This window comes from Scyliorhinus torazame, chromosome 16 (assembly GCF_047496885.1).
Source record: "Scyliorhinus torazame isolate Kashiwa2021f chromosome 16, sScyTor2.1, whole genome shotgun sequence".
NCBI classification, from domain to species: Eukaryota; Metazoa; Chordata; class Chondrichthyes; order Carcharhiniformes; family Scyliorhinidae; genus Scyliorhinus; species Scyliorhinus torazame.
Genome location: NC_092722.1, coordinates 79,078,847 through 79,092,172, shown reverse-complemented (window position 1 = coordinate 79,092,172; position 13,326 = coordinate 79,078,847). Strand labels below are relative to the sequence as shown.

At 52.2% G+C, this 13,326-nt stretch overlaps 1 long non-coding RNA gene across 1 annotated transcript in view; it reads right to left on the bottom strand.

The window, feature by feature from the left end:
- Positions 1–11,322: 11,322 nt before the first annotated feature.
- Positions 11,323–13,326, bottom strand: part of LOC140392380 (uncharacterized) — a 3,544-nt gene continuing 1,540 nt past the window's right edge. The window contains exons 2-3 of the long non-coding RNA XR_011935318.1: positions 13,093–13,246; positions 11,323–11,359 (exon numbers count right to left, since the gene is read on the bottom strand). This is a non-coding gene — a long non-coding RNA (uncharacterized lncRNA). The remainder of the gene's footprint in view (positions 11,360–13,092; positions 13,247–13,326) is intronic.

The following is a 13,326-nucleotide window of genomic DNA, read 5'->3' as shown; positions in this document are numbered from 1 at the left end:
TCCCCTGAACCCCTCGATGTGCCTCTCCCAGCTATCTGTGGCTCTTTCTCACTCCCCTGAACCCCTCGATGTGTCTCTCCCAGCTATCTGTGGCTCTATCTCACTCCCCTGAACCCCTCGATGTGTCTCTCCCAGCTATCTGTGGCTCTATCTCATTCCCCTGAACCCCTCGATGTGTCTCTCCCAGCTATCTGTGGCTCTCTATCTCACTCCTCTGAACCCCTCGATGTGTCTCTCCCAGCTATCTGTGGCTCTATCTCACTCCCCTGAACCCCTCGATGTGACTCTCCCAGCTATCTGTGGCTCTATCTCACTCCCCTGAACCCCTCGATGTGCCTCTCCCAGCTATCTGTGGCTCTTTCTCACTCCCCTGAACCCCTCGATGTGTCTCTCCCAGCTATCTGTGGCTCTATCTCACTCCCCTGAACCCCTCGATGTGTCTCTCCCAGCTATCTGTGGCTCTATCTCATTCCCCTGAACCCCTCGATGTGTCTCTCCCAGCTATCTGTGGCTCTCTATCTCACTCCCCTGAACCCCTCGATGTGTCTCTCCCAGCTATCTGTGGCTCTATCTCACTCCCCTGAACCCCTCGATGTGACTCTCCCAGCTATCTGTGGCTCTCTATCTCACTCCCCTGAACCCCTCGATGTGTCTCTCCCAGCTATCTGTGGCTCTATCTCACTCCCCTGAACCCCTCGATGTATCTCCATCACAGCTGTTACCCTGGAAATAATATAACCCCCCTGAACCACTCAATGTGTTTCTCGGATATATCGGTTACCCTGCATGTAATCGTAGAATCCCTCGCGTGTAGAAGGAAGCCATTCAGCCCATCGTGTCTGCACCCACCCTATGAAGCCCAATCGCCCACCGTTACCCCGTAACCCCACCTAGCCTTTTGGACACTTGGAAACAATTCATCGTGACCAATCCACCTAACCTGCCCATCCTTGGACTGTGGGAGGAAACCGGAGCACCCGGAGGAAACCCACGCAGACACGGGGAGAATGTGCAACTCCACACAGACAGTCACCCGAGGTCAGAGTCGACCCCAGGTCCCTGGTGCTGTGAGGCTGTAGTGCTCACCACTGTGCCGCCCCTGAATATAATATAACCCTTTGATGCGTCTGTCCCAGCTATCTGTGGCTCTCTATATATCTCCCAGCAGGGCAGCACGGTAGCACAAGTGGATAGAACTGTGGCTTCACAGCGCCAGGGTCCCAGGTTCGATTCCCTGCTGGGTCACTGTCTGTGCGGAGTCTGCACGTTCTCCTCGTATCTGTGGGGTTTCCTGCGGATGCTCCGGTTTCCTCCCACAGTTCAAAGACGTGCAGGTTAGGTGGATTGGCCATGAGAAATTGCCCTTCGTGACCAAAAAGGTTAGGAGGGGCTATTGGGTTACGGGATAGGGTGGAAGTGAGGGCTTAAGTGGGTCGGTGCAGACTCGATGAGCCGGATGGCCTCCTTCTGCACTGTATGTTCGATGTTCTATCTGTCACCCTGAATGTAATATAACCCTGAACCCCTCGATGTGTCTCCCAGCTACCTGCTACCCTGTATATAATATAACCCTCGATGTGTCTCTACCCCAGCTGTCTGTTACCCTGTACACAATCTAGATTCCCTACAGTGAAGGAGGAGGCCATTCGGCCCATCCTATCTGCACACACTGGCCTTTCCCCGTAGCACCACCAAGCCTTTTGGACACTTCGGGCAATTTAGCATGGCCAATCCACCTGAGCTGCACATTTTTGGACTACGGGAGGAAACCAGAGCATCTGAAGGAAACCCACGCAGACATGGGGAGAATATAAACTCAACACAGTCACCCGAGGTCAAAATCGAACGCTGGACTGAGGCGCTGTGAGGCAGCAGTGCTAACCACTGTCACTGTGCCACCCCTGAATATAATATAACCCCTCGATGTCTCTCTCCCAGCTATCTGTTACCCTGTATATAATATAACGCTCCTGAACCCCTCGCTGTCTCACTCCCAGCTATCTGTTACCCTGTATATAATATAACGCCCCTGAACCCCTCGATGTCTCTCTCCCAGCTTTCTGTTACCCTGTATATAATATAACCGCCTGAACCCCTTCATGTGTCTCTCCCAACTATCTGTTAAACTGTATATAACCCTCAAACCCCTTAATGTCTCTCTCCCAGCTCTCTGTTACCCTGTGTATAATATAGCCCCCTGAAGTCCTCAATGTGTCTCTCCCAGCTACCTTTTACCTAGTATATAATTTTAAAAAATTTTTTTTAAGAGTACCCAATTTTTTCCAATTAAGAGGCAATTTAGCGTGGCCAATCCACCTACCCTGCACATCTTTTGAGTTGGGTGGGGGGGGGGGGGGGGGGGGGGGGCTGAGACCCACGCAGACCAGGGAGAATGTGCAAACTCCACATGGACAGTGACCCGGGGTCGGGATCGAACCCGGATCCAGTGCTAACCACTGCGCCGCCGTGGCACCCTACCTCGTAAATAACATAACGCTCTGAACCACTCTATGTCCCTCTCCCAGCTATCTGTTACCCTGTATATAATACAACCCCCCTGAACACCTCGATGTCTCTCTCCCAGCTATCTGTTACCCTGTATATAATACAACCCCCTGAACACCTCACTGTGTCACTCCCAACTATCTGTTACCCTGTATATAATAACCGCCTGAATACCTATCTCACTGTGTCACTCCCAGTTACCCGTTACCCTGTATATAATATAACCCCCTGAACCCCTCAATATGCCTCGCCAGCTATGTTACCCTGTATAAAATATAACCCCCTTAACACCTCAATATGTCTCTCCAGTTATCCGATACCATGTATAAGGTGAAAACGGGGCCGCCGCCGTGAGTGGTGTTCATGAGCCCCATAAGTTTGTGGAGGAGAAGATCCTGCCGTGGGCCAGGGAGAAGCAGAACTGTGAATGGGAGGGGGAACCGGTTCCAAATCTATCAGGACATTGGAGCGAGCTAGCGAAAAGGCTCGCCGGATATAACAATGTCAAAGCGGTTTTACACAGAAGGCAGATCTGGTTTGGGGTACAGGGCAGTGTTGGAGTAGGAGCGGTGTCATGGGCAGAGCAGGGGGCCATCTTGGATGGGCCCACTTCAGAGCGATATTAAAGGTGACCGAATTGGAAGGGGAGGACGAATTGGGACGACTTGGGGTTTGTGAATTGATTGCTGGGAGCCATTCCAGACCAGGACACGCATCAGTTTATTATGGGCGTGATTTTAATTGCGTGCTGGAACCAAGGGTGGACAGGTCAAGCCCCAAGTCAATAGGAAGGTTGAGGGTGGCAAAGGAGTTGGGAGGGTTTATGGAGAGGATGGGAATAGTGGATCTGTGGGGGTTTAGGAACCTCAGGGAGAGAGAGTACTCCTTCTTCTCGCACATGTACAAGAGTTACTCCAGAATTGACTTTTTTGTAGTGAGCCAAGCAGTGTTGGTAAAAAGAATCATGGTCTGAATCATGATCTCAGACCATGCGCCGCACTGGATGGAGGTTAGACTTAGTTCGGAGCAGAGGCTGGGATGGAGGTTAGACTCTGGGCTTTTGGCAGACAAAGGATCGTGTGAGAAGGTGCGGTCGGTGATCAGAGACTATGTGGAGTGGAATCAGAATGGGGAGGGATTGGTGGCCACATTTTGGGAGGTGTTGAAGGAGATGGTTCGAAGAGAGGTTATCACGTTCAAGGCGCAGAGATAGGAGGAGGGAGGAGTATGGACAGTTGTTGGACGAGATAGTTGAGGTGGACATGAAATATTCGACAGCCCCCACCAAGGAGGGGTTGGCAGAGAAAAATAAGTTACAGGGTTTGTCCGATAGGTTGACGACGGGGAAGGCAGTGGGCAGCTACGGAGGGCATGGGGGTTGCAGTACGAATATGGAGAAAAGGCGAGCTGTATGCTAGCCCATCAGCTATGGAAGCAGGCCTCGTCTAGGGAAATTCGGAGGATACGGACAGGGAAGGAGGAGGTAGTGTTGGAGCCGGGGAAGATTAACGAGGCATCCAGGTGGTGAGGAAGGAGATACGGGGCTGCTTTTGGATTGGCTGGAATTCCCATGGCTGGATGAGGAGAGAAGGCAGGCGCTGGAGGAGCCGCTAAGGCTGGGAGAGGTGATGGATAGTATAAAAGGGATGAAGTCGGGGAAAGCCCTCGGGCAGGACGTTTACCTGGCGGAGTTCTATGAAGAGTTTGCGATGGAGTTGGCACCACATTTATTGGAGATGTTTAACGAGGCATTGGAGAAGGGGAAGCTGCCGAAGACACTGACCCAAGCATTGATTATGTTAACTCGAAGAAGGGGAAGGACCCGTTGGAGTGCAGGTCAAACAGGCCCATATCATTGTTAAACATGGTGGTGCAGTGGTTAGCACTGCTGCCTCACGGCGCTGAGGACCTGGGTTCGATCCCGCCCCCGGGTCACTGTCCGTGTGGAGTTTGCACATTCTCCCCGTGTCTGTGTGGGTCTCACCCCCACAACCCAAAGATGTGCAGGGTAGATCGACTAGCCATGCTAAATTGCCCCTTAATTGGAAAAGAAAATTGGGTACTCTAAATTTACATTTAAAAAAAAGTATTGGGTCCAGGTGATGGGGGAGTTGGAGACAATGCACAAATGGAACCTGACAAAGTTGGAGGAGGAGGCTAGGGGGGACTTTAGGAGATGGGATACGTTATACCTGACACTGGTGGGGACGGTCCATGTGGTAAGAATGAACCTTCTGCCAAGGTTCCTGTTTGTATTTCAGCCCTCCCGATCTTCATTCCGAAGGCCTTTTTCTGGAAACTGGATGCAGTGATTTTGGAGTTTACATGGGTGGGGAAGATACCTCGGGTGAAGAGGCCCTGCTGCAAAGGCAGAGTCGGAAAGGGGGATTGGCACTACCCAATCTGTTGCACTACCATTGAGTGACGAATGGGGAAAATGTGAGGCAGTGGTGGGAAGGAAAGGGGTTTGAGTGGGTTAGGATGGAGGAGGAGTCCTGTAGTGGGTCCAGGCTGAAGGCCACAATGACAGCCGCACTTCTGCTGGCAACGAGGAGGTACTTGGAGAGCCCGGTGGTACAGTCCAAGATTAGGGTGTGGAACCAGTGGAGGAGACACTTTAGGAAGGAGGGGATGTCTGGGTTAACACCGCTGTGTGGGAAGCATGTGTTTAAACCGGGGGATATGGTACAGGAGGTGGAGCGAGGTGGGGGCGAGGGATTTATATCTGGAGAAGAGATTTGAAGGCTGGAAAAGCTGTGGGATGGGGTGGAGCTTCAAATTCAGGTATATGCAAGTGCGGGACTTTGCACGGAAGGAATGGAGAAGGTTTCCCAAGCTGCAGGAGTACACCCTATTGGAGTGCTGCGGCTCCCGGAAATGGAAGGGGAGGGTAACATTGGGGCTAAATACGGTGGCTGGGGGAGCAAGGGGAAGCGCAGGTGGTGAGGATTAAGGACAAATGGAAGGAGTTGGGCAGGAGACAGGGTGGAGTGTGTGGGGTCAGGTGATGCATAGGGTGAACTCAATCTTCTTGTGCCCGAGGAGGAGTTTGATTCAGTTTAAGGTGGTGTATATGACTCGGGGTTGTTCCAGGGGGTGGAAGACAAGTGTGAGAAGTGTGGGCGACGTCCAGCAAATCATGTACATATGTTCTGGGGATGTGAGAGGTTGGAGAGATTCTGGGAGGGGGGGGGGTTTGAGACGTTATTGAAGATAGTGGGGGACGAGGCTGAGCCACACCCGATGGTGGCAATGCTTTGGGGTGTCGGAAATGCCGGAGCTGATGGAGGGATGGAAGGCCGACGTTGTGGCCTTCGCCTCTCTAGTTGCCCGGTGAAGAGTCTGCTAAAATGGTGGTAGACAAGCCCACGGGGGGTGGCAGCCTGAATCGGGGACTTGTACAACTTTCTCCGGCTGGAAAAGATTAAGTTTGAATTGAGGGGTTCAGCGGAGGGCTTTGAGACATGGTGGGGACTGTTCATGACCATGTTTGAGGAACGGTTCATATCACAGGAGGGGGGGGGGGGGATGCACAAGCAGTGAGGCGTGGAGAATGCTGTTACCCTGTATATAATATAACCCTCTGAACCCCTCGATGTCTCCCTCCCAGCTATGTTACTCTATATATAAAGCCCCTGAACCCCTCGATAGCTCTCTCCCAGCCATCTGTTACGCCGAATACAACCCCCCTGAATCCGATAGCTCTCTCCCAGCTATCTGTTACTCTGTATATAATACAACCCAGCTAAAGCCCTTGATGTGGCTCTATTCCTGCCATTTGTTACCTGTATATAACCCCCCCCCGTCCCTCCCTGAACCCCTCGATGTCTCCCTCCCAGCTATCTGTTACCCTGTATCTCACCCCTGTGAACCTCTCAATGTCTCCCTCCCAGCTATCTGTTACCCTGTATATAACTACCCTGAACACCTCGATGTCTCCCTGCCAGCTACCTGTTACCCTGTATATAACCCCCTGAACCCCTCGGTGTCCCTTCCCCAGCTATCTGTTACCCTGTATATAACCCCCGTGAACCGCTCGATGTCTCCCTCCCAGCTATCTGTGACCCTGTATATAACCCCCGTGAACCTCTCGATATCTCCCTCCCAGCTGTGTTACCCTCTATATAACCCCCGTGAACTACTCAATGTCCCTTTCCCAGCTATCTGTTACCCTGTATATAACCCCCTGAACCTCTCGATGTCTCCCTCCCAGCTATCTGGTACTCTGTATATAACCCCCGTGAACCTCTCGATGTCCCTTTCCCAGCTATGTTACCCTGTATATAACCCCGTGAACCTCTCGATGTCTCCCTCCCAGCTGTTACCCTGTATATAACCCCCTGAACCCCTCGATGTCCCTTTCCCAGCTATCTGTTACCCTGTATATAAACCCCTGAACCCCTCGATGTCTCCCTCCCAGCTATGTTACCCTGTATATAACTACCCTGAACCACTCGATGTCTCCCTCCCAGCTATGTTACCCTGTATATAACTACCCTGAACCCCTCGATGTCTCCCTCCCAGCTGTTACCCTGTATATAACCCCCGTGAACCCCTTGATGTCTCCCTGCCAGCTATCTGTTACCCTGTATATAACCCCCGTGAACCTCTCGATGTCTCCCTTCCACCTGATACCCTGTATATAACCCCCTCAACCCCTCGATGTCTCCCTCCCAGCTATCTGTTACCCTGTATATAACCCCCTGAACCCCTCCATGTCTCCATCCCAGCTATCAGTTACCCTTTATATAACCCCCCGAAACTCTCGATGTCCCTTTCCCAGCTATCTGTTACCCTGTATATAACTACCCTGAACCCCTCGATGTGTCCCTCCCAGCTATCTGTTACCCTGTATATAACCCCAAACCCCTCGATGTCTCTCTTCCAGCTATCTGTTACCCTGTATATAACCCCCGTGAACCTCTCGATGTCTCCCTTCCAGCTGTTACCCTGTATATAACCCCCTCAACCCCTTGATGTCTCCCTGCCAGCTATCTGTTACCCTGTATATAACCCCCTGAACCCCTCGATGTCTCCCTCCCAGCTATGTTACCCTGTATATAACTACCCTGAACCCCTCGATGTCTCCCTCCCAGCTATGTTACCCTGTATATAACTACCCTGAACCCCTCGATGTCTCCCTCCCAGCTGTTACCCTGTATATAACCCCCGTGAACCTCTTGATGTCTCCCTCCCAGCTGTTACCCTGTATATAACCCCCTCAACCCCTTGATGTCTCCCTGCCAGCTATCTGTTACCCTGTATATAACCCCCGTGAACCTCTCGATGTCTCCCTTCCACCTGATACCCTGTATATAACCCCCTCAACCCCTCGATGTCTCCCTCCCAGCTATCTGTTACCCTGTATATAACCCCCTGAACCCCTCCATGTCTCCATCCCAGCTATCAGTTACCCTTTATATAACCCCCCGAACCCCTCGATGTCCCTTTCCCAGCTATCTGTTACCCTGTATATAAACCCCTGAACCCCTCCATGTCTCCATCCCAGCTATCTGTTACCCTGTATATAACCCCCTGAACCCCTCCATGTCTCCATCCCAGCTATCAGTTACCCTTTATATAACCCCCTGAACCCCTCGATGTCTCCCTCCCAGCTATCTGTTACCCTGTATATAACCCCGAACCCCTCGATGTCTCTCTCCCAGCTATCTGTTACCCTGTATATAACCCCCGGGAACCTCTCGATGTCTCCCTTCCAGCTGTTATCCTGTATATAGCCCCCTCAACCCCATGATGTCTCCCTGCCAGCTATCTGTTACCCTGTATATAACCCCCGTGAACCTCTCGATGTCTCCCTTCCAGCTGATACCCTGTTTATAACCCCCTCAACGTCTCCCTCCCAGCTATCTGTTACCCTGTATATAACCCCCTGAACCCCTCCATGTCTCCCTCCCAGCTATCAGTTACCCTTTATACAACCCCCTGAACCCCTCGATGTCCCTTTCCCAGCTATGTTACCCTGTATATAACCCCCTGAACCCCTCGATGTCTCCCTCCCAGCTATGTTACCCTGTATATAACCCGTGAACCCCTCGATGTCTCTCTGCCAGCTATCCGTCACCCTGTATATAACTACCCTGAACCCCTCGATGTCTCCCTCCCAGCTATCTGTTACCCTGTATATAAGCCCCTGAACCCCTCGAAGTCTCCCTCCCAGCTATCTGTTACCCTGTATATAACCCCCTGAACCCCTCGATGTCTTCCTCCCAGCTATCTGTTACCCTGCATATAACTACCCTGAACCCCTCGATGTCTTCCTCCCAACTATCTGTTACCCTGTATATAACCCCCTGAACCCCTCGATGTCTCCCTCCCAGCTATCTGTTACCCTGTATATAACCCCGAACCCCTCGATGTCTCCCTCCCAGCTATCTGTTACCCTGTATATAACCCCCGTGAACCTCTCGATGTCTCCCTCCCAGCTATCTGTTACCCTGTATATAACCCCCTGAACCCCTCGATGTCTCTCTCCCACCTATCTGTTACCCTGTATATAACCCCCGTGAACCTCTCGATGTCTCCCTCCCAGCTATGTTACCCTGTATATAACCCCCGTGAACTCCTCGATGTCTCCCTGCCAGCTATCTGTTACCCTGTATATAACTACCCTGAACCCCTTGATGTCCCTTTCCCAGCTATCTGTTACCCTGTATATAACCCCCTCATCCCCTCGATGTCTCCCTGCCAGCTATCTGTTACCCTGAATATAACTACCCTGAACCCCTCGATGTCCCTTTCCCAGCTATCTGTTACCCTGTATATAACCCCCCTGAACCCCTCGATATCTCCCTCCCAGCTATCTGTTACCCTGTATATAACTACCCTGAACCCCTCGATGTCTCCCTCCCAGCTTTCTGTTACCCTGTATATAACCCCGAACCCTCGATGTCTCCCTCCCAGCTATCTGTTACCCTGTATATAACCCCCGTGAACCTCTCGATGTCTCCCTCCCAGCTATCTGTTACCCTGTATATAACCCCCTGAACCCCTCGATGTCTCTCTCCCACCTATCTGTTACCCTGTATATAACCCCCGTGAACCTCTCGATGTCTCCCTCCCAGCTATGTTACCCTGTATATAACCCCCGTGAACTCCTCGATGTCTCCCTGCCAGCTATCTGTTACCCTGTATATAACTACCCTGAACCCCTTGATGTCCCTTTCCCAGCTATCTGTTACCCTGTATATAACCCCCTCAACCCCTCGATGTCTCCCTGCCAGCTATCTGTTACCCTGTATATAACTACCCTGAACCCCTCGATGTCCCTTTCCCAGCTATCTGTTACCACGTATATAACCCCCTCAACCCCTCGATGTCTCCCTGCCAGCTATCTGTTACCCTGTATATAACCCCCGTGAACCCCTCGATGTCTCCCTGCCAGCTATCTGTTGCCCTGTATATAACTACCCTGAACCCCACGATGTCTCCCTGCCAGCTATCCGTTACCCTGTATATAACCCCCGTGAACCCCTCGATGTCTCCCTCCCAGCTATGTTACCCTGTATATAACCCCCGTGAACCTCTTGTGTCTCCCTCCCAGCTATGTTACCCTGTATATAACCCCCGTGAACCTCTCGTGTCTCCCTCCCAGCTATGTTACCCTGTATATAACCCCCGTGAACCTCTCGTGTCTCCCTCCCAGCTATGTTACCCTGTATATCACCCCCGTGAACCTCTCGTGTCTCCCTCCCAGCTATGTTACCCTGTATGTAACCCTCGTGAACCTCTCGATGTCTCCCTCCAAGCTATGTTACCCTGTATATAACTACCCTGAACCCCTCGATGTCTCCCTGCCAGCTAACCGCCACCCTGTATATAACTACCCTGAATCCCTCGATGTCTATCTCCCAGTTATGTTACCCTTTATATAATATAACCCCCGAACCCCTCAATGTGTAGCTATCCCAACATCTCTTACCCTCTATGTAACCCATCCAAACCCCTCATTATCCAGCCAAATGTTACCCTGTATATATCCCTCCAGAATCCCTCGCTGCGTCTATCTCCCAGCTATTGTTACACTGTAAGCAATATAACCCTCCCGAACACCTCGGTGTGTCTCTTCCAGCTGTTACCCTCTATATAATAATAATATTAATCTTTATCAGTGTCACAAGTAGGCTTAAATTAAGATTGCAAAGAAGTTACTGTGAAAATCCCCTAGTCGCCACATTCCGGCGCCTGTTCGGGTACACAGAGGGAGAATTCAGAATGGCCAATTCACCTAACAAGCACGTCTTTTGGGGCTTGGGGGAGGAAACCGGAGCATCCGGAGGAAACCCACGCAGGCACGGGGAGAATCTGCAGACTCCGCACAGACAGTGACCCAAGTGGGAATCGAACCCGGGTCCCTGGCGCTGTGCTAACCACTGTGCTACCTGCCGTCCCCTGAACATCTCAATGCGTTCTCTCTCCAAGATACCTGTTACCTTCTATATAATATAAACTCCTCAATGTGCTCTCTCGCAGCTATCTGTTACCCTATATATAACATGGAACCATTTGATGCCTCTCTCACAGCTCTATCATGTGTATAGCCCCCCTGAACCTGTCGATATGTTCCCCCCCCCCCCCAGCTATCTGTTGCCTGTATATAACCCTTGAACCCCTTGACATGTCTCTCCCAGATCGGTTACCCTGCATATAACCCCCTGAACCCCGTGATGTCTTTCTCCCAGATATTATCCTGTATAAAACCCGCCTGAACCCTTCGATGTGTCCCACCCGCAGCTATCTGTTACCCTGTATAAGATAACGTCCCCACGCGCCGAATCCCTCGGTGTTTTCACATACTCACCATGCCAAACATGCCAAACGGTGAGATGGCGGGAGACTTCACACGGGAGCAAGGGATGATGGAGAGAGAGAAATAAGAAGAGGGAGAGAAGGGAAGAGACGAGGATTAGAAGAATGATTGGTAGCAGCACACGGTCAAAGAACAGCATGAAACAGAACCTGAAGCACTCGCAGCCCCACTTGTCGGCGGATGCCTTTAACTTTGTGCCAACTGACTCCATTCAAATACAAGCATCTGGAGAAGTCATTATAATTCGATTTCCGACATAAGATTATCTCAGGCTCCCTCCCTCTTTATCACAGGGTATCAGTTTCTGCAAATCACAAAGCCATCCTGGAACACAATGACAGTTTCTGTGTATTTATCATATGTCATTTATTTTTTCATGTATCGAACGATCTGCCGGACTGTACGCAGAACAAGGCTTTTCCCTGCATCTCGGTACACGTGACAATAAATCAAATCCAGTCCGAATCCAGTCGGAGGGTCAGCGCCACTCTGTTCGGAGGATCAGCACCGCTTTGTCGGAGGGTCTGTACTGCGACAGCGTCGTATTGTCAGAGGGTCTGTACTGAGGCAGCGCTGCACTGTCCAAGGGTCAGAACTGAGGCAGCACTGCATTGTCGGAGGGTCAGTACTGAGGCAGTGCTGCACTGTCGGAGGGTCAGTACTGAGGGAGTGCTACACTGTCGGAGGGTCAGTACTGAGGGAGTGCTGCACTGTCAGAGGGTCAGTACTTAGGCAGCGCTGCACTGTCGGAGGGTCAGTACTGAGGCAGCGCTGCACTGCCCAAGGGTCAGTACTGAGGCAGTGCTGCACTGTCGGAGGGTCAGTACTGAGGCAGCGCCATATTGTCGGAGGATCGGTACTGAGCCAGCGCTGCACTGTCGGAGGGTCAGTACTGAGGGAGTGCTGCACTGTCAGAGGGTCAGGACTTAGGCAGCGCTGCACTGTCGGAGGGTCAGTACTGAGGCAGCGCTGCACTGCCCAAGGGTCAGTACTGAGGCAGTGCTGCACTGTCACAGGGTCAGTACTGAGGCAGCGCCATATTGCCGGAGGATCGGTACTGAGCCAGCGCTGCACTGTCGGAGGGTCAGTACTGAGGGAGTGCTGCACTGTCGGAGGGTCAGTACTGAGGGAGCGCTGCACTGTCGGAGGGTCAGTACTGAGGGAGTGCTGCACTGTCGGAGGGTCCGTACTGAGGGAGTGCTGCACTGTCGGAGGGCCGGTACTGAGCCAGCGCTGCACTGTCGGAGGGTCAGTACTGAGGGAGTTCTGCACTGTCGGAGGGTCAGTACTGAGGGAGTGCCGCACTGTCAGAAGGGTCAGTGCAGAGGGAGTGCCACACTGCTGGAGTGTCAGTACTGAAGGAGCGCTGCACTGTCAGAGGGTCAGTACTGAAGCAGCGCTGCACTGTCGGAGGGTCAGTACTGAGGGAGTTCTGCACTGTCGGAGGGTCAGTACTGAGGCAGCGCTGCACTGTCAGGGGGTCAATACTGAGGGAACGCCTCATTGTTGGAGGGTCAGTATTGAGTGAGCGCCACACTGTTGGAGGGTCAGTACAGAGGGAGTGCCTCATGTCGGAGGGTCAGTACTGAGGGAGTGCCACACTGTCAGAAGGTCAGTACTGAGGGAGCGCCTCATTGTCGCAGGGTCAGTATTGAGGGAGTGCCGCACTATCAGAGGGTCAGTATTGAGGGAGTGCCGCACTATCAGAAGGTCAGTACTGAGGGAGTGCTGCACTGTCAGTTCAGGGTGCTGCTACTGACCTGAAGCATCCTGCGGTTATGCTGCAGGGGGCCTGGGAGTTGGGGGCTGACTGCTCGTCCATCCGTGATGCTGAGGAATGGGTCAAAGCCCAGGGGGCTGCCAAAGCCCCCAAACATGGCGGACATGTGCTGCCTGTGTACAGCAAAGGGGTCCCTGGAGGGGGAGATAAACACACACAGCAGAGAAAAAGCATTATTCATCAATTGATACCTCCATTCCCAGAAACCCTCTCT